The sequence below is a fragment of the Scomber scombrus genome, chromosome 19 (assembly GCF_963691925.1).
Source record: "Scomber scombrus chromosome 19, fScoSco1.1, whole genome shotgun sequence".
NCBI classification, from domain to species: Eukaryota; Metazoa; Chordata; class Actinopteri; order Scombriformes; family Scombridae; genus Scomber; species Scomber scombrus.
The window spans coordinates 24,648,336-24,670,416 of record NC_084988.1 but is presented as its reverse complement, the minus strand read 5'-3'; the positions used below and the strand labels follow the sequence as shown (position 1 = coordinate 24,670,416).

General features: G+C 40.6%; 29 non-coding genes across 29 annotated transcripts; all 29 read right to left on the bottom strand.

Annotated features, from left to right (window-relative positions):
* Positions 1-72: 72 nt before the first annotated feature.
* trnak-cuu (transfer RNA lysine (anticodon CUU)) lies at positions 73-145 on the bottom strand. Its single transcript has one exon. It is a non-coding gene; the product is annotated as a tRNA-Lys (tRNA).
* Positions 146-1,367: 1,222 nt separating this feature from the next.
* On the bottom strand, positions 1,368-1,440 carry trnak-uuu (transfer RNA lysine (anticodon UUU)). The gene has a single exon. It is a non-coding gene; the product is annotated as a tRNA-Lys (tRNA).
* A 699-nt stretch (positions 1,441-2,139) lies between these two features.
* trnak-uuu (transfer RNA lysine (anticodon UUU)) lies at positions 2,140-2,212 on the bottom strand. Its single transcript has one exon. It is a non-coding gene; the product is annotated as a tRNA-Lys (tRNA).
* Positions 2,213-2,970: 758 nt separating this feature from the next.
* Positions 2,971-3,043, bottom strand: trnak-uuu (transfer RNA lysine (anticodon UUU)). Its single transcript has one exon. It is a non-coding gene; the product is annotated as a tRNA-Lys (tRNA).
* A 336-nt stretch (positions 3,044-3,379) lies between these two features.
* On the bottom strand, positions 3,380-3,452 carry trnak-uuu (transfer RNA lysine (anticodon UUU)). The gene has a single exon. It is a non-coding gene; the product is annotated as a tRNA-Lys (tRNA).
* A 700-nt stretch (positions 3,453-4,152) lies between these two features.
* Positions 4,153-4,225, bottom strand: trnak-uuu (transfer RNA lysine (anticodon UUU)). Its single transcript has one exon. It is a non-coding gene; the product is annotated as a tRNA-Lys (tRNA).
* Positions 4,226-4,583: 358 nt separating this feature from the next.
* trnak-uuu (transfer RNA lysine (anticodon UUU)) lies at positions 4,584-4,656 on the bottom strand. The gene has a single exon. It is a non-coding gene; the product is annotated as a tRNA-Lys (tRNA).
* A 757-nt stretch (positions 4,657-5,413) lies between these two features.
* trnak-uuu (transfer RNA lysine (anticodon UUU)) lies at positions 5,414-5,486 on the bottom strand. Its single transcript has one exon. It is a non-coding gene; the product is annotated as a tRNA-Lys (tRNA).
* Positions 5,487-7,025: 1,539 nt separating this feature from the next.
* trnak-uuu (transfer RNA lysine (anticodon UUU)) lies at positions 7,026-7,098 on the bottom strand. Its single transcript has one exon. It is a non-coding gene; the product is annotated as a tRNA-Lys (tRNA).
* Positions 7,099-7,434: 336 nt separating this feature from the next.
* Positions 7,435-7,507, bottom strand: trnak-uuu (transfer RNA lysine (anticodon UUU)). The gene has a single exon. It is a non-coding gene; the product is annotated as a tRNA-Lys (tRNA).
* A 1,949-nt stretch (positions 7,508-9,456) lies between these two features.
* On the bottom strand, positions 9,457-9,529 carry trnak-uuu (transfer RNA lysine (anticodon UUU)). Its single transcript has one exon. It is a non-coding gene; the product is annotated as a tRNA-Lys (tRNA).
* Positions 9,530-10,286: 757 nt separating this feature from the next.
* trnak-cuu (transfer RNA lysine (anticodon CUU)) lies at positions 10,287-10,359 on the bottom strand. The gene has a single exon. It is a non-coding gene; the product is annotated as a tRNA-Lys (tRNA).
* Positions 10,360-10,729: 370 nt separating this feature from the next.
* On the bottom strand, positions 10,730-10,802 carry trnak-cuu (transfer RNA lysine (anticodon CUU)). Its single transcript has one exon. It is a non-coding gene; the product is annotated as a tRNA-Lys (tRNA).
* A 371-nt stretch (positions 10,803-11,173) lies between these two features.
* Positions 11,174-11,246, bottom strand: trnak-cuu (transfer RNA lysine (anticodon CUU)). The gene has a single exon. It is a non-coding gene; the product is annotated as a tRNA-Lys (tRNA).
* Positions 11,247-12,059: 813 nt separating this feature from the next.
* On the bottom strand, positions 12,060-12,132 carry trnak-cuu (transfer RNA lysine (anticodon CUU)). The gene has a single exon. It is a non-coding gene; the product is annotated as a tRNA-Lys (tRNA).
* A 371-nt stretch (positions 12,133-12,503) lies between these two features.
* trnak-cuu (transfer RNA lysine (anticodon CUU)) lies at positions 12,504-12,576 on the bottom strand. The gene has a single exon. It is a non-coding gene; the product is annotated as a tRNA-Lys (tRNA).
* A 370-nt stretch (positions 12,577-12,946) lies between these two features.
* On the bottom strand, positions 12,947-13,019 carry trnak-cuu (transfer RNA lysine (anticodon CUU)). The gene has a single exon. It is a non-coding gene; the product is annotated as a tRNA-Lys (tRNA).
* Positions 13,020-13,389: 370 nt separating this feature from the next.
* On the bottom strand, positions 13,390-13,462 carry trnak-cuu (transfer RNA lysine (anticodon CUU)). Its single transcript has one exon. It is a non-coding gene; the product is annotated as a tRNA-Lys (tRNA).
* Positions 13,463-13,832: 370 nt separating this feature from the next.
* trnak-cuu (transfer RNA lysine (anticodon CUU)) lies at positions 13,833-13,905 on the bottom strand. Its single transcript has one exon. It is a non-coding gene; the product is annotated as a tRNA-Lys (tRNA).
* Positions 13,906-14,720: 815 nt separating this feature from the next.
* Positions 14,721-14,793, bottom strand: trnak-cuu (transfer RNA lysine (anticodon CUU)). The gene has a single exon. It is a non-coding gene; the product is annotated as a tRNA-Lys (tRNA).
* A 370-nt stretch (positions 14,794-15,163) lies between these two features.
* Positions 15,164-15,236, bottom strand: trnak-cuu (transfer RNA lysine (anticodon CUU)). The gene has a single exon. It is a non-coding gene; the product is annotated as a tRNA-Lys (tRNA).
* Positions 15,237-16,797: 1,561 nt separating this feature from the next.
* On the bottom strand, positions 16,798-16,870 carry trnak-uuu (transfer RNA lysine (anticodon UUU)). The gene has a single exon. It is a non-coding gene; the product is annotated as a tRNA-Lys (tRNA).
* Positions 16,871-17,206: 336 nt separating this feature from the next.
* trnak-uuu (transfer RNA lysine (anticodon UUU)) lies at positions 17,207-17,279 on the bottom strand. The gene has a single exon. It is a non-coding gene; the product is annotated as a tRNA-Lys (tRNA).
* A 1,949-nt stretch (positions 17,280-19,228) lies between these two features.
* trnak-uuu (transfer RNA lysine (anticodon UUU)) lies at positions 19,229-19,301 on the bottom strand. Its single transcript has one exon. It is a non-coding gene; the product is annotated as a tRNA-Lys (tRNA).
* Positions 19,302-20,058: 757 nt separating this feature from the next.
* On the bottom strand, positions 20,059-20,131 carry trnak-cuu (transfer RNA lysine (anticodon CUU)). Its single transcript has one exon. It is a non-coding gene; the product is annotated as a tRNA-Lys (tRNA).
* A 370-nt stretch (positions 20,132-20,501) lies between these two features.
* trnak-cuu (transfer RNA lysine (anticodon CUU)) lies at positions 20,502-20,574 on the bottom strand. The gene has a single exon. It is a non-coding gene; the product is annotated as a tRNA-Lys (tRNA).
* A 370-nt stretch (positions 20,575-20,944) lies between these two features.
* Positions 20,945-21,017, bottom strand: trnak-cuu (transfer RNA lysine (anticodon CUU)). Its single transcript has one exon. It is a non-coding gene; the product is annotated as a tRNA-Lys (tRNA).
* Positions 21,018-21,388: 371 nt separating this feature from the next.
* Positions 21,389-21,461, bottom strand: trnak-cuu (transfer RNA lysine (anticodon CUU)). Its single transcript has one exon. It is a non-coding gene; the product is annotated as a tRNA-Lys (tRNA).
* Positions 21,462-21,831: 370 nt separating this feature from the next.
* trnak-cuu (transfer RNA lysine (anticodon CUU)) lies at positions 21,832-21,904 on the bottom strand. Its single transcript has one exon. It is a non-coding gene; the product is annotated as a tRNA-Lys (tRNA).
* Between the last annotated feature and the right edge of the window lie 177 nt (positions 21,905-22,081).

Genomic DNA, 22,081 nt, shown 5'->3' with positions numbered 1-22,081 from the left:
TATTTTAAACTAGGCATACAATACCATTGAATTGGAACCACTGCCAAAGACAGCTCTAAAACTTAAGCTCTGCGCCCAATGTGGGGCTCGAACCCACGACCCTGAGATTAAGAGTCTCATGCTCTACCGACTGAGCTAACCGGGCTCTTTTTGTTCTTTCAGAGCGGAGATTTCGAGAAAGAAGGCTGTTGTTTTGGGGTACATTATGCTTGCGCTAATTCCATGCATCCAATTTCACAAATTTCTCAATTGAAGAACAACTAAATGAGTTGGACATCAAATCTTTAAATGAAATTGTGTACTATAGGCAGAACAGGTCAATGGAATGTAGAACCTTTGTGTTTGACATCGCATGGCGTACCTGAGAATGTCTTGTAGGAAGTATGACCACATACAAATGCACCGTCATGATCCCGCTGCCTTGTTTGGCAAATTCATACGAATTGTATTTTAAACTGGGCATACAATACCATTGAATTGGAACGATTACCCAAGACAACTCGAAAGATTAAGCTTGCGCCCAATGTGGGGCTCGAACCCATGACCCTGAGATTAAGAGTCTCATGCTCTACCGACTGAGCTAACCGGGCTCTTTTTGTTCATTCAGAGCGGAGATTTCGAGAAAGAAGGCTGTTGTTTTGGGGTACATTATGCTTGCGCTAATTCCATGCATCCCATTTCACAAATTTCTCAATTGAAGAACAACTAAATGAGTTGGACAACATCTTTAAATGAAATTGTGTACTATAGGCAGAACAGGTCAATGGAATGTAGAACCTTTGTGTTTGACATCTCATGGCGTACCTGAGAATAGTTGTAGGGAGTATGACCACATACAAATGCACCGCCATGATCCCGTGGACTTGTTTGGCAAGTTGAAACAAACTCTATTCAAAAATCTGCATACATTATGTATGAATCTGAATATGCTGTGTAGGAGGAGCTGTACGCCCAATGTGGGACTTGAACCCACGACCCTGAGATTAAAAGTCTCATGCTCTACTGACTGAGCTAACCGGGCTCTTTTTGTCTTTTCAGATCGTAGATTTTTCGAGAAACAAGACTGTTGTTTTGGGGTACATTATCCTTGCTCTAATTTCACAAATTTCTCAATTGAAGAACAACTAAATGAGTTGGACAACATCTTAAAATGAAAGTGTGTATTATAGGCAGAACAGGTCAATGGAATGTAGAACCTTTGTGTTTGACATATCATGGCATATCTGAGAATAGTTGTAGGGAGTATGACCACATACAAATGCACCGCCATGATCCCGTGGACTTGTTTGGCAAGTTGAAACAAACTCTATTAAAAACTGTGCATACATTATGTATGAATCTGAATATGCTGTGTAGGAGGAGCCATACGCCCAATGTGGGACTTGAACCCACGACCCTGAGATTAAAAGTCTCATGCTCTACCGACTGAGCTAACTGGGCTCTTTTTGTCTTTTCAGATTGTAGATTTTTCGAGAAACAAGACTGTTGTTTGGGGTACATTATCCTTGCGCAAATTTCTCAATTGAAGAACAACTAAATGAGTTGGACAACATCTTAAAATGAAAGTGTGTATTATAGGCAGAACAGGTCAATGGAATGTAGAACCTTTGTGTTTGACATATCATGGCATATCTGAGAATAGTTGTAGGGAGTATGACCACATACAAATGCACCGTCATGATCCCGGTGCCTTGTTTGGCAAAGTCATACAAATTATATTTGAAACTGGGCATACAGTACCTTTGAATTGGAACGACTGCCAAAGACAACTCGAAAGATTAAGCTTGCGCCCAATGTGGGGCTCGAATCCACGACCCTGAGATTAAGAGTCTCATGCTCTACCGACTGAGCTAACCAGGCTTCTTCAGATTTATTAAAGTATCCGATTGGACCTCATTTCACCAAACATTAACTTTTAGAAGCACAACATTAGGTTGACAAGATCTTAGAATGAATTTGTCTAGATGAACAGCCTTTGTGCTGGACATGTCATGTCATATGCCAGAAAAGCTTGTTCAAAGTGTGAACATGCTCAAATGCACTTTCAAGATCACGTGGACTTGTTTGGCAAGGTTAAACAAATTCTATTTAAAACTGTGCATACATCATGTATGAATCTGAAGTGTAGGAGGAGCTGTACGCCCAATGTGGGACTTGAACCCACGACCCTGAGATTAAAAGTCTCATGCTCTACCGACTGAGCTAACTGGGCTCTTTTTGTCTTTTCAGATCGTACATTTTTCGAGAAACAAGACTGTTGTTTTGGGGTACATTATCCTTGCGCTAATTTCTCAATTGAAGAACACCTAAATGAGTTGGACAACATCTTAAAAATGAAATTGTGTACTATAGGCAGAACAGGTCAATGGAATGTAGAACCTTCGTGTTTGACATCTCATGTCATACCAGAAAATGTCTTGTAGGAAGTATGACCACATACAAATGCACCGCCATGATCCCGTGGACTTGTTTGGAAAGTTGAAACAAACTCTATTCAAAAATCTGTATACATTATGTATGAATCTGAACATGCTGTGTAGGAGGAGCTGTACGCCCAATGTGGGACTTGAACCCATGACCCTGAGATTAAAAGTCTCATGCTCTACCGACTGAGCTAACCGGGCTCTTTTTGTCTTTTCAGATCGTAGATTTTTCGAGAAACAAGACTGTTGTTTTGGGGTACATTATCCTTGCTCTAATTTCACAAATTTCTCAATTGAAGAACAACTAAATGAGTTGGACAACATCTTAAAATGAAAGTGTGTATTATAGGCAGAACAGGTCAATGGAATGTAGAACCTTTGTGTTTGACATATCATGGCATATCTGAGAATAGATGTAGGGAGTATGACCACATACAAATGCACCGCCATGATCCCGTGGATTTGTTTGGCAAGTTGAAACAAACTCTATTCAAAACTATGCATACAATATGTATGAATCTGAATATGCTGTGTAGGAGGAGCCGTACGCCCAATGTGGGACTTGAACCCACGACCCTGAGATTAAAAGTCTCATGCTCTACCGACTGAGCTAACCGGGCTCTTTTTGTCTTTTCAGATTGTAGATTTTTCGAGAAACAAGACTGTTGTTTGGGGTACATTATCCTTGCGCAAATTTCTCAATTGAAGAACAACTAAATGAGTTGGACAACATCTTAAAATGAAAGTGTGTATTATAGGCAGAACAGGTCAATGGAATGTAGAACCTTTGTGTTTGACATATCATGGCATATCTGAGAATAGTTGTAGGGAGTATGACCACATACAAATGCACCGCCATGATCCCGTGGACTTGTTTGGCAAGTTGAAACAAACTCTATTCAAAACTGTGCATACATTATGTATGAATCTGAATATGCTGTGTAGGAGGAGCCGTACGCCCAATGTGGGACTTGAACCCACGACCCTGAGATTAAAAGTCTCATGCTCTACCGACTGAGCTAACCGGGCTCTTTTTGTCTTTTCAGATCGTAGATTTTTCGAGAAACAAGACTGTTGTTTGGGGTACATTATCCTTGTGCAAATTTCTCAATTGAAGAACAACTAAATGAGTTAGACAACATCTTAAAATGAAACTGTGTACTATAGGCAGAACAGGTCAATGGAATGTAGAACCTTTGTGTTTGACATCTCATGTCATACCAGAGAATGTCTTGTAGGAAGTATGACCACATACAAATGCACCGTCATGATCCCGGTGCCTTGTTTGGCAAAGTCATACAAATTGTATTTGAAACTGGGCATACAGTACCTTTGAATTGGAACGACTGCCAAAGACAACTCGAAAGATTAAGCTTGCGCCCAATGTGGGGCTCGAACCCACGACCCTGAGATTAAGAGTCTCATGCTCTACCGACTGAGCTAACCAGGCTTCTTCAGGTTTATTAAAGTATCCGATTGGACCTGATTTCACCAAACATTAACTTTTAGAAGCACAACATTAGGTTGACAAGATCTTAGAATGAATTTGTCTAGATGAACAGCCTTTGTGCTGGACATGTGATGTCATATGCCAGAAAAGCTTGTTCAAAGTATGAACATGCTCAAATGCACTTTCAAGATCACGTGGACTTGTTTGGCAAGGTTAAACAAATTCTATTTAAAACTGTGCATACATCATGTATGAATCTGAAGTGTAGGAGGAGCTGTACGCCCAATGTGGGACTTGAACCCACGACCCTGAGATTAAAAGTCTCATGCTCTACCGACTGAGCTAACCGGGCTCTTTTTCTTTGTTCAGAGCGGAGATTTCGAGAAAGCAGGCTGTTGTTTTGGGGTACATTATGCTTGCGCTAATTCCATGCATCCAATTTCACAAATTTCTCAATTGAAGAACAGCTAAATGAGTTGGACAACATCTTTAAATGAAATTGTGTACTATAGGCAGAACAGGTCAATGGAATGTAGAACCTTTGTGTTTGACATCTCATGGCGTACCTGAGAATAGTTGTAGGGAGTATGACCACATACAAATGCACCGCCATGATCCCGTGGACTTGTTTGGCAAGTTGAAACAAACTCTATTCAAAACTGTGCATACATTATGTATGAATCTGAATATGCTGTGTAGGAGGAGCCGTACGCCCAATGTGGGACTTGAACCCACGACCCTGAGATTAAAAGTCTCATGCTCTACCGACTGAGCTAACCGGGCTCTTTTTGTCTTTTCAGATCGTAGATTTTTCGAGAAACAAGACTGTAGTTTTGGGGTACATTATCCTTGCACTAATTTCACAAATTTCTCAATTGAAGAACAACTAAATGAGTTGGACAACATCTTAAAATGAAAGTGTGTACTATAGGCAGAACAGGTCAATGGAATGTAGAACCTTTGTGTTTGACATCTCATGGCATATCTGAGAATGGTTGTAGGGAGTATGACCACATACAAATGCACCGCCATGATCCCGTGGACTTGTTTGGCAAGTTGAAAAAAATTCTATTCAAAACGGTGCATACATTATGTATGAATCTCAATATGCTGTATAGGAGGAGCCGTATGCCCAATGTGGGACTTGAACCCACGATCCTGAGATTAAAAGTCTCATGCTCTACCGACTGAGCTAACCGGACTCTTTTTGTCTTTTCAGATCGTAGATTTTTCGAGAAACAAGACTGTTGTTTTGGGGTACATTATCCTTGCGCTAATTTCTCAATTGAAGAACACCTAAATGAGTTGGACAACATCTTAAAAATGAAATTGTGTACTATAGGCAGAACAGGTCAATGGAATGTAGAACCTTTGTGTTTGACATATCATGGCATATCTGAGAATAGTTGTAGGGAGTATGACCACATACAAATGCACCGCCATGATCCCGTGGACTTGTTTGGCAAGTTGAAACAAACTCTATTCAAAACTGTGCATACATTATGTATGAATCTGAATATGCTGTGTAGGAGGAGCCGTACGCCCAATGTGGGACTTGAACCCACGACCCTGAGATTAAAAGTCTCATGCTCTACCGACTGAGCTAACTGGGCTCTTTTTGTCTTTTCAGATCGTAGATTTTTCGAGAAACAAGACTGTTGTTTGGGGTACATTATCCTTGTGCAAATTTCTCAATTGAAGAACAACTAAATGAGTTAGACAACATCTTAAAATGAAACTGTGTACTATAGGCAGAACAGGTCAATGGAATGTAGAACCTTTGTGTTTGACATCTCATGTCATACCAGAGAATGTCTTGTAGGAAGTATGACCACATACAAATGCACCGTCATGATCCCGGTGCCTTGTTTGGCAAAGTCATACAAATTGTATTTGAAACTGGGCATACAGTACCTTTGAATTGGAACGACTGCCAAAGACAACTCGAAAGATTAAGCTTGCGCCCAATGTGGGGCTCGAACCCACGACCCTGAGATTAAGAGTCTCATGCTCTACCGACTGAGCTAACCAGGCTTCTTCAGGTTTATTAAAGTATCCAATTGGACCTGATTTCACCAAACATTAACTTTTAGAAGCACAACATTAGGTTGACAAGATCTTAGAATGAATTTGTCTAGATGAACAGCCTTTGTGCTGGACATGTCATGTCATATGCCAGAAAAGCTTGTTCAAAGTATGAACATGCTCAAATGCACTTTCAAGATCACGTGGACTTGTTTGGCAAGGTTAAACAAATTCTATTTAAAACTGTGCATACATCATGTATGAATCTGAAGTGTAGGAGGAGCTGTACGCCCAATGTGGGACTTGAACCAACGACCCTGAGATTAAAAGTCTCATGCTCTACCGACTGAGCTAACTGGGCTCTTTTTGTCTTTTCAGATCGTACATTTTTCGAGAAACAAGACTGTTGTTTTGGGATACATTATCCTTGCGCTAATTTCACTAATTTCTCAATTGAAGAAAAACTAAATGAGTTGGACAACATCTTAAAATGAAAGTGTGTACTATAGGCAGAACAGGTCAATGGAATGTAGAACCTTTGTGTTTGACATCTCATGGCAGATCTGAGAATAGTTGTAGGGAGTATGACCACATACAAATGCACTACCATGATCCCGTGGACTGATTTTGGCAAGTTGAAACAAACTCTATTCAAAACTGTGCATACATTATGTATGAATCTGAATATGCTGTGTAGGAGGAGCCGTATGCCCAATGTGGGACTTGAACCCACGACCCTGAGATTAAAAGTCTCATGCTCTACTGACTGAGCTAACCGGGCTCTTTTTGTCTTTTCAGATCGTAGATTTTTCGAGAAACAAGACTGTTGTTTTGGGGTACATTATCCTTGCTCTAATTTCACAAATTTCTCAATTGAAGAACAACTAAATGAGTTGGACAACATCTTAAAATGAAAGTGTGTATTATAGGCAGAACAGGTCAATGGAATGTAGAACCTTTGTGTTTGACATATCATGGCATATCTGAGAATAGTTGTAGGGAGTATGACCACATACAAATGCACCGCCATGATCCCGTGGACTTGTTTGGCAAGTTGAAACAAACTCTATTCAAAACTGTGCATACATTATGTATGAATCTGAATATGCTGTGTAGGAGGAGCCGTACGCCCAATGTGGGACTTGAACCCACGACCCTGAGATTAAAAGTCTCATGCTCTACCGACTGAGCTAACCGGGCTCTTTTTGTCTTTTCAGATCGTAGATTTTTCGAGAAACAAGACTGTTGTTTGGGGTACATTATCCTTGCGCAAATTTATCAATTGAAGAACAACTAAATGAGTTGGACAACATCTTAAAATGAAAGTGTGTATTATAGGCAGAACAGGTCAATGGAATGTAGAACCTTTGTGTTTGACATATCATGGCATATCTGAGAATAGTTGTAGGGAGTATGACCACATACAAATGCACCGCCATGATCCCGTGGACTTGTTTGGCAAGTTGAAACAAACTCTATTCAAAACTGTGCATACATTATGTATGAATCTGAATATGCTGTGTAGGAGGAGCCGTATGCCCAATGTGGGACTTGAACCCACGACCCTGAGATTAAAAGTCTCATGCTCTACCGACTGAGCTAACTGGGCTCTTTTTGTCTTTTCAGATCGTAGATTTTTCGAGAAACAAGACTGTTGTTTGGGGTACATTATCCTTGTGCAAATTTCTCAATTGAAGAACAACTAAATGAGTTAGACAACATCTTAAAATGAAACTGTGTACTATAGGCAGAACAGGTCAATGGAATGTAGAACCTTTGTGTTTGACATCTCATGTCATACCAGAGAATGTCTTGTAGGAAGTATGACCACATACAAATGCACCGTCATGATCCCGGTGCCTTGTTTGGCAAAGTCATACAAATTGTATTTGAAACTGGGCATACAGTACCTTTGAATTGGAACGACTGCCAAAGACAACTCGAAAGATTAAGCTTGCGCCCAATGTGGGGCTCGAACCCACGACCCTGAGATTAAGAGTCTCATGCTCTACCGACTGAGCTAACCAGGCTTCTTCAGTTTTATTAAAGTATCCAATTGGACCTGATTTCACCAAACATTAACTTTTAGAAGCACAACATTAGGTTGACAAGATCTTAGAATGAATTTGTCTAGATGAACAGCCTTTGTGCTGGACATGTCATGTCATATGCCAGAAAAGCTTGTTCAAAGTATGAACATGCTCAAATGCACTTTCAAGATCACGTGGACTTGTTTGGCAAGGTTAAACAAATTCTATTTAAAACTGTGCATACATCATGTATGAATCTGAAGTGTAGGAGGAGCTGTACGCCCAATGTGGGACTTGAACCCACGACCCTGAGATTAAAAGTCTCATGCTCTACCGACTGAGCTAATCGGGATCTTTTTGTCTTTTCAGATCGTACATTTTTCGAGAAACAAGACTGTTGTTTTGGGATACATTATCCTTGCGCTAATTTCACTAATTTCTCAATTGAAGAAAAACTAAATGAGTTGGACAACATCTTAAAATGAAAGTGTGTATTATAGGCAGAACAGGTCAATGGAATGTAGAACCTTTGTGTTTGACATCTCATGGCATATCTGAGAATAGTTGTAGGGAGTATGACCACATACAAATGCACTACCATGATCCCGTGGACTGATTTTGGCAAGTTGAAACAAACTCTATTCAAAACTGTGCATACATTATGTATGAATCTGAATATGCTGTGTAGGAGGAGCCGTACGCCCAATGTGGGACTTGAACCCACGACCCTGAGATTAAAAGTCTCATGCTGTACCGACTGAGCTAACCGGGCTCTTTTTGTCTTTTCAGATCGTAGATTTTTCGAGAAACAAGACTGTAGTTTTGGGGTACATTATCCTTGCACTAATTTCACAAATTTCTCAATTGAAGAACAACTAAATGAGTTGGACAACATCTTAAAATGAAAGTGTGTACTATAGGCAGAACAGGTCAATGGAATGTAGAACCTTTGTGTTTGACATCTCATGGCATATCTGAGAATGGTTGTAGGGAGTATGACCACATACAAATGCACCGCCATGATCCCGTGGACTTGTTTGGCAAGTTGAAAAAAATTCTATTCAAAACGGTGCATACATTATGTATGAATCTCAATATGCTGTATAGGAGGAGCCGTATGCCCAATGTGGGACTTGAACCCACGACCCTGAGATTAAAAGTCTCATGCTCTACCGACTGAGCTAACCGGACTCTTTTTGTCTTTTCAGATCGTAGATTTTTCGAGAAACAAGACTGTTGTTTTGGGGTACATTATCCTTGCGCTAATTTCTCAATTGAAGAACACCTAAATGAGTTGGACAACATCTTAAAATGAAAGTGTGTATTATAGGCAGAACAGGTCAATGGAATGTAGAACCTTTGTGTTTGACATATCATGGCATATCTGAGAATAGTTGTAGGGAGTATGACCACATACAAATGCACCGCCATGATCCTGTGGACTTGTTTGGCAAGTTGAAACAAACTCTATTCAAAACCGTTCATACATTATGTATGAATCTGAATATGCTGTGTAGGAGGAGCTGTACGCCCAATGTGGGACTTGAACCCACGACCCTGAGATTAAAAGTCTCATGCTCTACCGACTGAGCTAACCGGGCTCTTTTTGTCTTTTCAGATCGTAGATTTTTCGAGAAACAAGACTGTTGTTTGGGGTACATTATCCTTGCGCAAATTTCTCAATTGAAGAACAACTAAATGAGTTGGACAACATCTTAAAAGGAAAGTGTGTATTATAGGCAGAACAGGTCAATGGAATGTAGAACCTTTGTGTTTGACATATCATGGCATATCTGAGAATAGTTGTAGGGAGTATGACCACATACAAATGCACCGCCATGATCCCGTGGACTTGTTTGGCAAGTTGAAACAAACTCTATTCAAAACTGTGCATACATTATGTATGAATCTGAATATGCTGTGTAGGAGGAGCCGTACGCCCAATGTGGGACTTGAACCCACGACCCTGAGATTAAAAGTCTCATGCTCTACCGACTGAGATAACTGGGCTCTTTTTGTCTTTTCAGATCGTAGATTTTTCGAGAAACAAGACTGTTGTTTGGGGTACATTATCCTTGTGCAAATTTCTCAATTGAAGAACAACTAAATGAGTTAGACAACATCTTAAAATGAAACTGTGTACTATAGGCAGAACAGGTCAATGGAATGTAGAACCTTTGTGTTTGACATCTCATGTCATTCCAGAGAATGTCTTGTAGGAAGTATGACCACATACAAATGCACCGTCATGATCCCGGTGCCTTGTTTGGCAAAGTCATACAAATTGTATTTGAAACTGGGCATACAGTACCTTTGAATTGGAACGACTGCCAAAGACAACTCGAAAGATTAAGCTTGCGCCCAATGTGGGGCTCGAACCCACGACCCTGAGATTAAGAGTCTCATGCTCTACCGACTGAGCTAACCGGGCTCTTTTTGTTTGTTCAGAGCGGAGATTTCGAGAAAGAAGGCTGTTGTTTTGGGGTACATTATGCTTGCGCTAATTCCATGCATCCAATTTCACAAATTTCTCAATTGAAGAACAGCTAAATGAGTTGGACAACATCTTTAAATGAAATTGTGTACTATAGGCAGAACAGGTCAATGGAATGTAGAACCTTTGTGTTTGACATCTCATGGCGTACCTGAGAATGTCTTGTAGGAAGTATGACCACATACAAATGCACCGTCATGATCCCGCTGCCTTGTTTGGCAAATTCATACGAATTGTATTTTAAACTAGGCATACAATACCATTGAATTGGAACGATTGCCCAAGACAACTCGAAAGATTAAGCTTGCGCCCAATGTGGGGCTCGAACCCACGACCCTGAGATTAAGAGTCTCATGCTCTACCGACTGAGCTAACCGGGCTCTTTTTGTTCTTTCAGAGCGGAGATTTCGAGAAAGAAGGCTGTTGTTTTGGGGTACATTATGCTTGCGCTAATTCCATGCATCCAATTTCACAAATTTCTCAATTGAAGAACAACTAAATGAGTTGGACAACATCTTTAAATGAAATTGTGTACTATAGGCAGAACAGGTCAATGGAATGTAGAACCTTTGTGTTTGACATCTCATGGCGTACCTGAGAATGTCTTGTAGGAAGTATGACCACATAAAAATGCACCGCCATGATACCTCTGCCTTGTTTGGAAAATTCATACAAATTGTATTTTAAACTGGGCATACAATACCTTTGAATTGGAACCACTGCCAAAGACAGCTCTAAAACTTAAGCTCTGCGCCCAATGTGGGGCTCGAACCCACGACCCTGAGATTAAGAGTCTCATGCTCTACCGACTGAGCTAACCGGGCTCTTTTTGTTCTTTCAGAGCGGAGATTTCGAGAAAGAAGGCTGTTGTTTTGGGGTACATTATGCTTGCGCTAATTCCATGCATCCAATTTCACAAATTTCTCAATTGAAGAACAACTAAATGAGTTGGACAACATCTTTAAATGAAATTGTGTACTATAGGCAGAACAGGTCAATGGAATGTAGAACCTTTGTGTTTGATATCTCATGGCGTACCTGAGAATGTCTTGTAGGAAGTATGACCACATACAAATGCACCGTCATGATCCCGATGCCTTGTTTGGCAAATTCATACGAATTGTATTTTAAACTAGGCATACAATACCATTGAATTGGAACGATTGCCCAAGACAACTCGAAAGATTAAGCTTGCGCCCAATGTGGCGCTCGAACCCACGACCCTGAGATTAAGAGTCTCATGCTCTACCGACTGAGCTAACCGGGCTCTTTTTGTTCATTCAGAGCGGAGATTTCGAGAAAGAAGGCTGTTGTTTTGGGGTACATTATGCTTGCGCTAATTCCATTCATCCAATTTCACAAATTTCTCAATTGAAGAACAACTAAATGAGTTGGACAACATCTTTAAATGAAATTGTGTACTATAGGCAGAACAGGTCAATGGAATGTAGAACCTTTGTGTTTGACATCTCATGGCGTACCTGAGAATGTCTTGTAGGAAGTATGACCACATACAAATGCACCGTCATGATCCCGCTGCCTTGTTTGGCAAATTCATACGAATTGTATTTTAAACTAGGCATACAATACCATTGAATTGGAACGATTGCCCAAGACAACTCGAAAGATTAAGCTTGCGCCCAATGTGGGGCTCGAACCCACGACCCTGAGATTAAGAGTCTCATGCTCTACCGACTGAGCTAACCGGGCTCTTTTTGTTCTTTCAGAGCGGAGATTTCGAGAAAGAAGGCTGTTGTTTTGGGGTACATTATGCTTGCGCTAATTTCATGCATCTAATTTCACAAATTTCTCAATTGAAGAACAACTAAATGAGTTGGACAACATCTTTAAATGAAATTGTGTACTATAGGCAGAACAGGTCAATGGAATGTAGAACCTTTGTGTTTGACATCTCATGGCGTACCTGAGAATGTCTTGTAGGAAGTATGACCACATAAAAATGCACCGCCATGATACCTCTGCCTTGTTTGGAAAATTCATACAAATTGTATTTTAAACTGGGCATACAATACCATTGAATTGGAACCACTGCCAAAGACAGCTCTAAAACTTAAGCTCTGCGCCCAATGTGGGGCTCGAACCCACGACCCTGAGATTAAGAGTCTCATGCTCTACCGACTGAGCTAACCGGGCTCTTTTTGTTCTTTCAGAGCGGAGATTTCGAGAAAGAAGGCTGTTGTTTTGGGGTACATTATGCTTGCGCTAATTCCATGCATCCAATTTCACAAATTTCTCAATTGAAGAACAACTAAATGAGTTGGACAACATCTTTAAATGAAATTGTGTACTATAGGCAGAACAGGTCAATGGAATGTAGAACCTTTGTGTTTGATATCTCATGGCGTACCTGAGAATGTCTTGTAGGAAGTATGACCACATACAAATGCACCGTCATGATCCCGATGCCTTGTTTGGCAAATTCATACGAATTGTATTTTAAACTAGGCATACAATACCATTGAATTGGAACGATTGCCCAAGACAACTCGAAAGATTAAGCTTGCGCCCAATGTGGGGCTCGAACCCACGACCCTGAGATTAAGAGTCTCATGCTCTACCGACTGAGCTAACCGGGCTCTTTTTGTTCATTCAGAGCGGAGATTTCGAGAAAGAAGGCTGTTGTTTTGGGGTACATTATGCTTGCGCTAATTCCATTCATCCAATTTCACAAATTTCTCAATTGAAGAACAACTAAATGAGTTGGACAACATCTTTAAATGAAATTGTGTACTATAGGCAGAACAGGTCAATGGAATGTAGAACCTTTGTGTTTGACATCTCATGGCGTACCTGAGAATGTCTTGTAGGAAGTATGACCACATACAAATGCACCGTCATGATCCCGCTGCCTTGTTTGGCAAATTCATACGAATTGTATTTTAAACTAGGCATACAATACCATTGAATTGGAACGATTGCCCAAGACAACTCGAAAGATTAAGCTTGCGCCCAATGTGGGGCTCGAACCCACGACCCTGAGATTAAGAGTCTCATGCTCTACCGACTGAGCTAACCGGGCTCTTTTTGTTTGTTCAGAGCGGAGATTTCGAGAAAGAAGGCTGTTGTTTTGGGGTACATTATGCTTGCGCTAATTCCATGCATCCAATTTCACAAATTTCTCAATTGAAGAACAGCTAAATGAGTTGGACAACATCTTTAAATGAAATTGTGTACTATAGGCAGAACAGGTCAATGGAATGTAGAACCTTTGTGTTTGACATCTCATGGCGTACCTGAGAATGTCTTGTAGGAAGTATGACCACATACAAATGCACCGTCATGATCCCGATGCCTTGTTTGGCAAATTCATACGAATTGTATTTTAAACTAGGCATACAATACCATTGAATTGGAACGATTGCCCAAGACAACTCGAAAGATTAAGCTTGCGCCCAATGTGGGGCTCGAACCCACGACCCTGAGATTAAGAGTCTCATGCTCTACCGACTGAGCTAACCGGGCTCTTTTTGTTCTTTCAGAGCGGAGATTTCGAGAAAGAAGGCTGTTGTTTTGGGGTACATTATGCTTGCGCTAATTCCATGCATCCAATTTCACAAATTTCTCAATTGAAGAACAACTAAATGAGTTGGACAACATCTTTAAATGAAATTGTGTACTATAGGCAGAACAGGTCAATGGAATGTAGAACCTTTGTGTTTGACATCTCATGGCGTACCTGAGAATGTCTTGTAGGAAGTATGACCACATACAAATGCACCGTCATGATCCCGCTGCCTTGTTTGACAAATTCATACGAATTGTATTTTAAACTAGGCATACAATACCATTGAATTGGAACCACTGCCAAAGACAGCTCTAAAACTTAAGCTCTGCGCCCAATGTGGGGCTTGAACCCGCGACCCTGAGATTAAGAGTCTCATGCTCTACCGACTGAGCTAACCGGGCTCTTTTTGTTCTTTCAGAGCGGAGATTTTGAGAAAGAAGGCTGTTGTTTTGGGGTACATTATGCTTGCGCTAATTTCATGCATCTAATTTCACAAATTTCTCAATTGAAGAACAACTAAATGAGTTGGACAACATCTTTAAATGAAATTGTGTACTATAGGCAGAACAGGTCAATGGAATGTAGAACCTTTGTGTTTGACATCTCATGGCGTACCTGAGAATGTCTTGTAGGAAGTATGACCACATACAAATGCACCGTCATGATCCCGCTGCCTTGTTTGACAAATTCATACGAATTGTATTTTAAACTAGGCATACAATACCATTGAATTGGAACCACTGCCAAAGACAGCTCTAAAACTTAAGCTCTGCGCCCAATGTGGGGCTCGAACCCACGACCCTGAGATTAAGAGTCTCATGCTCTACCGACTGAGCTAACCGGGCTCTTTTTGTTCTTTCAGAGCGGAGATTTCGAGAAAGAAGGCTGTTGTTTTGGGGTACATTATGCTTGCGCTAATTCCATGCATCCAATTTCACAAATTTCTCAATTGAAGAACAACTAAATGAGTTGGACAACATCTTTAAATGAAATTGTGTACTATAGGCAGAACAGGTCAATGGAATGTAGAACCTTTGTGTTTGACATCTCATGGCGTACCTGAGAATGTCTTGTAGGAAGTATGACCACATACAAATGCACCGTCATGATCCCGCTGCCTTGTTTGGCAAATTCATACGAATTGTATTTTAAACTAGGCATACAATACCATTGAATTGGAACGATTGCCCAAGACAACTCGAAAGATTAAGCTTGCGCCCAATGTGGGGCTCGAACCCACGACCCTGAGATTAAGAGTCTCATGCTCTACCGACTGAGCTAACCGGGCTCTTTTTGTTTGTTCAGAGCGGAGATTTCGAGAAAGAAGGCTGTTGTTTTGGGGTACATTATGCTTGCGCTAATTCCATGCATCCAATTTCACAAATTTCTCAATTGAAGAACAGCTAAATGAGTTGGACAACATCTTTAAATGAAATTGTGTACTATAGGCAGAACAGGTCAATGGAATGTAGAACCTTTGTGTTTGACATCTCATGGCGTACCTGAGAATGTCTTGTAGGAAGTATGACCACATACAAATGCACCGTCATGATCCCGATGCCTTGTTTGGCAAATTCATACGAATTGTATTTTAAACTAGGCATACAATACCATTGAATTGGAACGATTGCCCAAGACAACTCGAAAGATTAAGCTTGCGCCCAATGTGGGGCTCGAACCCACGACCCTGAGATTAAGAGTCTCATGCTCTACCGACTGAGCTAACCAGGCTTCTTCAGGTTTATTAAAGTATCCAATTGGACCTGATTTCACCAAACATTAACTTTTAGAAGCACAACATTAGGTTGACAAGATCTTAGAATGAATTTGTCTAGATGAACAGCCTTTGTGCTGGACATGTCATGTCATATGCCAGAAAAGCTTGTTCAAAGTATGAACATGCTCAAATGCACTTTCAAGATCACGTGGACTTGTTTGGCAAGGTTAAACAAATTCTATTTAAAACTGTGCATACATCATGTATGAATCTGAAGTGTAGGAGGAGCTGTACGCCCAATGTGGGACTTGAACCAACGACCCTGAGATTAAAAGTCTCATGCTCTACCGACTGAGCTAACTGGGCTCTTTTTGTCTTTTCAGATCGTACATTTTTCGAGAAACAAGACTGTTGTTTTGGGATACATTATCCTTGCGCTAATTTCACTAATTTCTCAATTGAAGAAAAACTAAATGAGTTGGACAACATCTTAAAATGAAAGTGTGTATTATAGGCAGAACAGGTCAATGGAATGTAGAACCTTTGTGTTTGACATCTCATGGCAGATCTGAGAATAGTTGTAGGGAGTATGACCACATACAAATGCACTACCATGATCCTGTGGACTGATTTTGGCAAGTTGAAACAAACTCTATTCAAAACTGTGCATACATTATGTATGAATCTGAATATGCTGTGTAGGAGGAGCCGTATGCCCAATGTGGGACTTGAACCCACGACCCTGAGATTAAAAGTCTCATGCTCTACTGACTGAGCTAACCGGGCTCTTTTTGTCTTTTCAGATCGTAGATTTTTCGAGAAACAAGACTGTTGTTTTGGGGTACATTATCCTTGCTCTAATTTCACAAATTTCTCAATTGAAGAACAACTAAATGAGTTGGACAACATCTTAAAATGAAAGTGTGTATTATAGGCAGAACAGGTCAATGGAATGTAGAACCTTTGTGTTTGACATATCATGGCATATCTGAGAATAGTTGTAGGGAGTATGACCACATACAAATGCACCGCCATGATCCCGTGGACTTGTTTGGCAAGTTGAAACAAACTCTATTCAAAACTGTGCATACATTATGTATGAATCTGAATATGCTGTGTAGGAGGAGCCGTACGCCCAATGTGGGACTTGAACCCACGACCCTGAGATTAAAAGTCTCATGCTCTACCGACTGAGCTAACCGGGCTCTTTTTGTCTTTTCAGATCGTAGATTTTTCGAGAAACAAGACTGTTGTTTGGGGTACATTATCCTTGCGCAAATTTATCAATTGAAGAACAACTAAATGAGTTGGACAACATCTTAAAATGAAAGTGTGTATTATAGGCAGAACAGGTCAATGGAATGTAGAACCTTTGTGTTTGACATATCATGGCATATCTGAGAATAGTTGTAGGGAGTATGACCACATACAAATGCACCGCCATGATCCCGTGGACTTGTTTGGCAAGTTGAAACAAACTCTATTCAAAACTGTGCATACATTATGTATGAATCTGAATATGCTGTGTAGGAGGAGCCGTATGCCCAATGTGGGACTTGAACCCACGACCCTGAGATTAAAAGTCTCATGCTCTACCGACTGAGCTAACTGGGCTCTTTTTGTCTTTTCAGATCGTAGATTTTTCGAGAAACAAGACTGTTGTTTGGGGTACATTATCCTTGTGCAAATTTCTCAATTGAAGAACAACTAAATGAGTTAGACAACATCTTAAAATGAAACTGTGTACTATAGGCAGAACAGGTCAATGGAATGTAGAACCTTTGTGTTTGACATCTCATGTCATACCAGAGAATGTCTTGTAGGAAGTATGACCACATACAAATGCACCGTCATGATCCCGGTGCCTTGTTTGGCAAAGTCATACAAATTGTATTTGAAACTGGGCATACAGTACCTTTGAATTGGAACGACTGCCAAAGACAACTCGAAAGATTAAGCTTGCGCCCAATGTGGGGCTCGAACCCACGACCCTGAGATTAAGAGTCTCATGCTCTACCGACTGAGCTAACCAGGCTTCTTCAGTTTTATTAAAGTATCCAATTGGACCTGATTTCACCAAACATTAACTTTTAGAAGCACAACATTAGGTTGACAAGATCTTAGAATGAATTTGTCTAGATGAACAGCCTTTGTGCTGGACATGTCATGTCATATGCCAGAAAAGCTTGTTCAAAGTATGAACATGCTCAAATGCACTTTCAAGATCACGTGGACTTGTTTGGCAAGGTTAAACAAATTCTATTTAAAACTGTGCATACATCATGTATGAATCTGAAGTGTAGGAGGAGCTGTACGCCCAATGTGGGACTTGAACCCACGACCCTGAGATTAAAAGTCTCATGCTCTACCGACTGAGCTAATCGGGATCTTTTTGTCTTTTCAGATCGTACATTTTTCGAGAAACAAGACTGTTGTTTTGGGATACATTATCCTTGCGCTAATTTCACTAATTTCTCAATTGAAGAAAAACTAAATGAGTTGGACAACATCTTAAAATGAAAGTGTGTATTATAGGCAGAACAGGTCAATGGAATGTAGAACCTTTGTGTTTGACATCTCATGGCATATCTGAGAATAGTTGTAGGGAGTATGACCACATACAAATGCACTACCATGATCCCGTGGACTGATTTTGGCAAGTTGAAACAAACTCTATTCAAAACTGTGCATACATTATGTATGAATCTGAATATGCTGTGTAGGAGGAGCCGTACGCCCAATGTGGGACTTGAACCCACGACCCTGAGATTAAAAGTCTCATGCTGTACCGACTGAGCTAACCGGGCTCTTTTTGTCTTTTCAGATCGTACATTTTTCGAGAAACAAGACTGTAGTTTTGGGGTACATTATCCTTGCACTAATTTCACAAATTTCTCAATTGAAGAACAACTAAATGAGTTGGACAACATCTTAAAATGAAAGTGTGTACTATAGGCAGAACAGGTCAATGGAATGTAGAACCTTTGTGTTTGACATCTCATGGCATATCTGAGAATGGTTGTAGGGAGTATGACCACATACAAATGCACCGCCATGATCCCGTGGACTTGTTTGGCAAGTTGAAAAAAATTCTATTCAAAACGGTGCATACATTATGTATGAATCTCAATATGCTGTATAGGAGGAGCCGTATGCCCAATGTGGGACTTGAACCCACGACCCTGAGATTAAAAGTCTCATGCTCTACCGACTGAGCTAACCGGACTCTTTTTGTCTTTTCAGATCGTAGATTTTTCGAGAAACAAGACTGTTGTTTTGGGGTACATTATCCTTGCGCTAATTTCTCAATTGAAGAACACCTAAATGAGTTGGACAACATCTTAAAATGAAAGTGTGTATTATAGGCAGAACAGGTCAATGGAATGTAGAACCTTTGTGTTTGACATATCATGGCATATCTGAGAATAGTTGTAGGGAGTATGACCACATACAAATGCACCGCCATGATCCTGTGGACTTGTTTGGCAAGTTGAAACAAACTCTATTCAAAACCGTTCATACATTATGTATGAATCTGAATATGCTGTGTAGGAGGAGCTGTACGCCCAATGTGGGACTTGAACCCACGACCCTGAGATTAAAAGTCTCATGCTCTACCGACTGAGCTAACCGGGCTCTTTTTGTCTTTTCAGATCGTAGATTTTTCGAGAAACAAGACTGTTGTTTGGGGTACATTATCCTTGCGCAAATTTCTCAATTGAAGAACAACTAAATGAGTTGGACAACATCTTAAAAGGAAAGTGTGTATTATAGGCAGAACAGGTCAATGGAATGTAGAACCTTTGTGTTTGACATATCATGGCATATCTGAGAATAGTTGTAGGGAGTATGACCACATACAAATGCACCGCCATGATCCCGTGGACTTGTTTGGCAAGTTGAAACAAACTCTATTCAAAACTGTGCATACATTATGTATGAATCTGAATATGCTGTGTAGGAGGAGCCGTACGCCCAATGTGGGACTTGAACCCACGACCCTGAGATTAAAAGTCTCATGCTCTACCGACTGAGATAACTGGGCTCTTTTTGTCTTTTCAGATCGTAGATTTTTCGAGAAACAAGACTGTTGTTTGGGGTACATTATCCTTGTGCAAATTTCTCAATTGAAGAACAACTAAATGAGTTAGACAACATCTTAAAATGAAACTGTGTACTATAGGCAGAACAGGTCAATGGAATGTAGAACCTTTGTGTTTGACATCTCATGTCATTCCAGAGAATGTCTTGTAGGAAGTATGACCACATACAAATGCACCGTCATGATCCCGGTGCCTTGTTTGGCAAAGTCATACAAATTGTATTTGAAACTGGGCATACAGTACCTTTGAATTGGAACGACTGCCAAAGACAACTCGAAAGATTAAGCTTGCGCCCAATGTGGGGCTCGAACCCACGACCCTGAGATTAAGAGTCTCATGCTCTACCGACTGAGCTAACCGGGCTCTTTTTGTTTGTTCAGAGCGGAGATTTCGAGAAAGAAGGCTGTTGTTTTGGGGTACATTATGCTTGCGCTAATTCCATGCATCCAATTTCACAAATTTCTCAATTGAAGAACAGCTAAATGAGTTGGACAACATCTTTAAATGAAATTGTGTACTATAGGCAGAACAGGTCAATGGAATGTAGAACCTTTGTGTTTGACATCTCATGGCGTACCTGAGAATGTCTTGTAGGAAGTATGACCACATACAAATGCACCGTCATGATCCCGCTGCCTTGTTTGGCAAATTCATACGAATTGTATTTTAAACTAGGCATACAATACCATTGAATTGGAACGATTGCCCAAGACAACTCGAAAGATTAAGCTTGCGCCCAATGTGGGGCTCGAACCCACGACCCTGAGATTAAGAGTCTCATGCTCTACCGACTGAGCTAACCGGGCTCTTTTTGTTCTTTCAGAGCGGAGATTTCGAGAAAGAAGGCTGTTGTTTTGGGGTACATTATGCTTGCGCTAATTCCATGCATCCAATTTCACAAATTTCTCAATTGAAGAACAACTAAATGAGTTGGACAACATCTTTAAATGAAATTGTGTACTATAGGCAGAACAGGTCAATGGAATGTAGAACCTTTGTGTTTGATATCTCATGGCGTACCTGAGAATGTCTTGTAGGAAGTATGACCACATACAAATGCACCGTCATGATCCCGCTGCCTTGTTTGGCAAATTCATACGAATTGTATTTTAAACTAGGCATACAATACCATTGAATTGGAACGATTGCCCAAGACAACTCGAAAGATTAAGCTTGCGCCCAATGTGGGGCTCGAACCCACGACCCTGAGATTAAGAGTCTCATGCTCTACCGACTGAGCTAACCGGGCTCTTTTTGTTCTTTCAGAGCGGAGATTTCGAGAAAGAAGGCTGTTGTTTTGGGGTACATTATGCTTGCGCTAATTTCATGCATCTAATTTCACAAATTTCTCAATTGAAGAACAACTAAATGAGTTGGACAACATCTTTAAATGAAATTGTGTACTATAGGCAGAACAGGTCAATGGAATGTAGAACCTTTGTGTTTGACATCTCATGGCGTACCTGAGAATGTCTTGTAGGAAGTATGACCACATAAAAATGCACCGCCATGATACCTCTGCCTTGTTTGGAAAATTCATACAAATTGTATTTTAAACTGGGCATACAATACCTTTGAATTGGAACCACTGCCAAAGACAGCTCTAAAACTTAAGCTCTGCGCCCAATGTGGGGCTCGAACCCACGACCCTGAGATTAAGAGTCTCATGCTCTACCGACTGAGCTAACCGGGCTCTTTTTGTTCTTTCAGAGCGGAGATTTCGAGAAAGAAGGCTGTTGTTTTGGGGTACATTATGCTTGCGCTAATTCCATGCATCCAATTTCACAAATTTCTCAATTGAAGAACAACTAAATGAGTTGGACAACATCTTTAAATGAAATTGTGTACTATAGGCAGAACAGGTCAATGGAATGTAGAACCTTTGTGTTTGATATCTCATGGCGTACCTGAGAATGTCTTGTAGGAAGTATGACCACATACAAATGCACCGTCATGATCCCGATGCCTTGTTTGGCAAATTCATACGAATTGTATTTTAAACTAGGCATACAATACCATTGAATTGGAACGATTGCCCAAGACAACTCGAAAGATTAAGCTTGCGCCCAATGTGGGGCTCGAACCCACGACCCTGAGATTAAGAGTCTCATGCTCTACCGACTGAGCTAACCGGGCTCTTTTTGTTCATTCAGAGCGGAGATTTCGAGAAAGAAGGCTGTTGTTTTGGGGTACATTATGCTTGCGCTAATTCCATTCATCCAATTTCACAAATTTCTCAATTGAAGAACAACTAAATGAGTTGGACAACATCTTTAAATGAAATTGTGTACTATAGGCAGAACAGGTCAATGG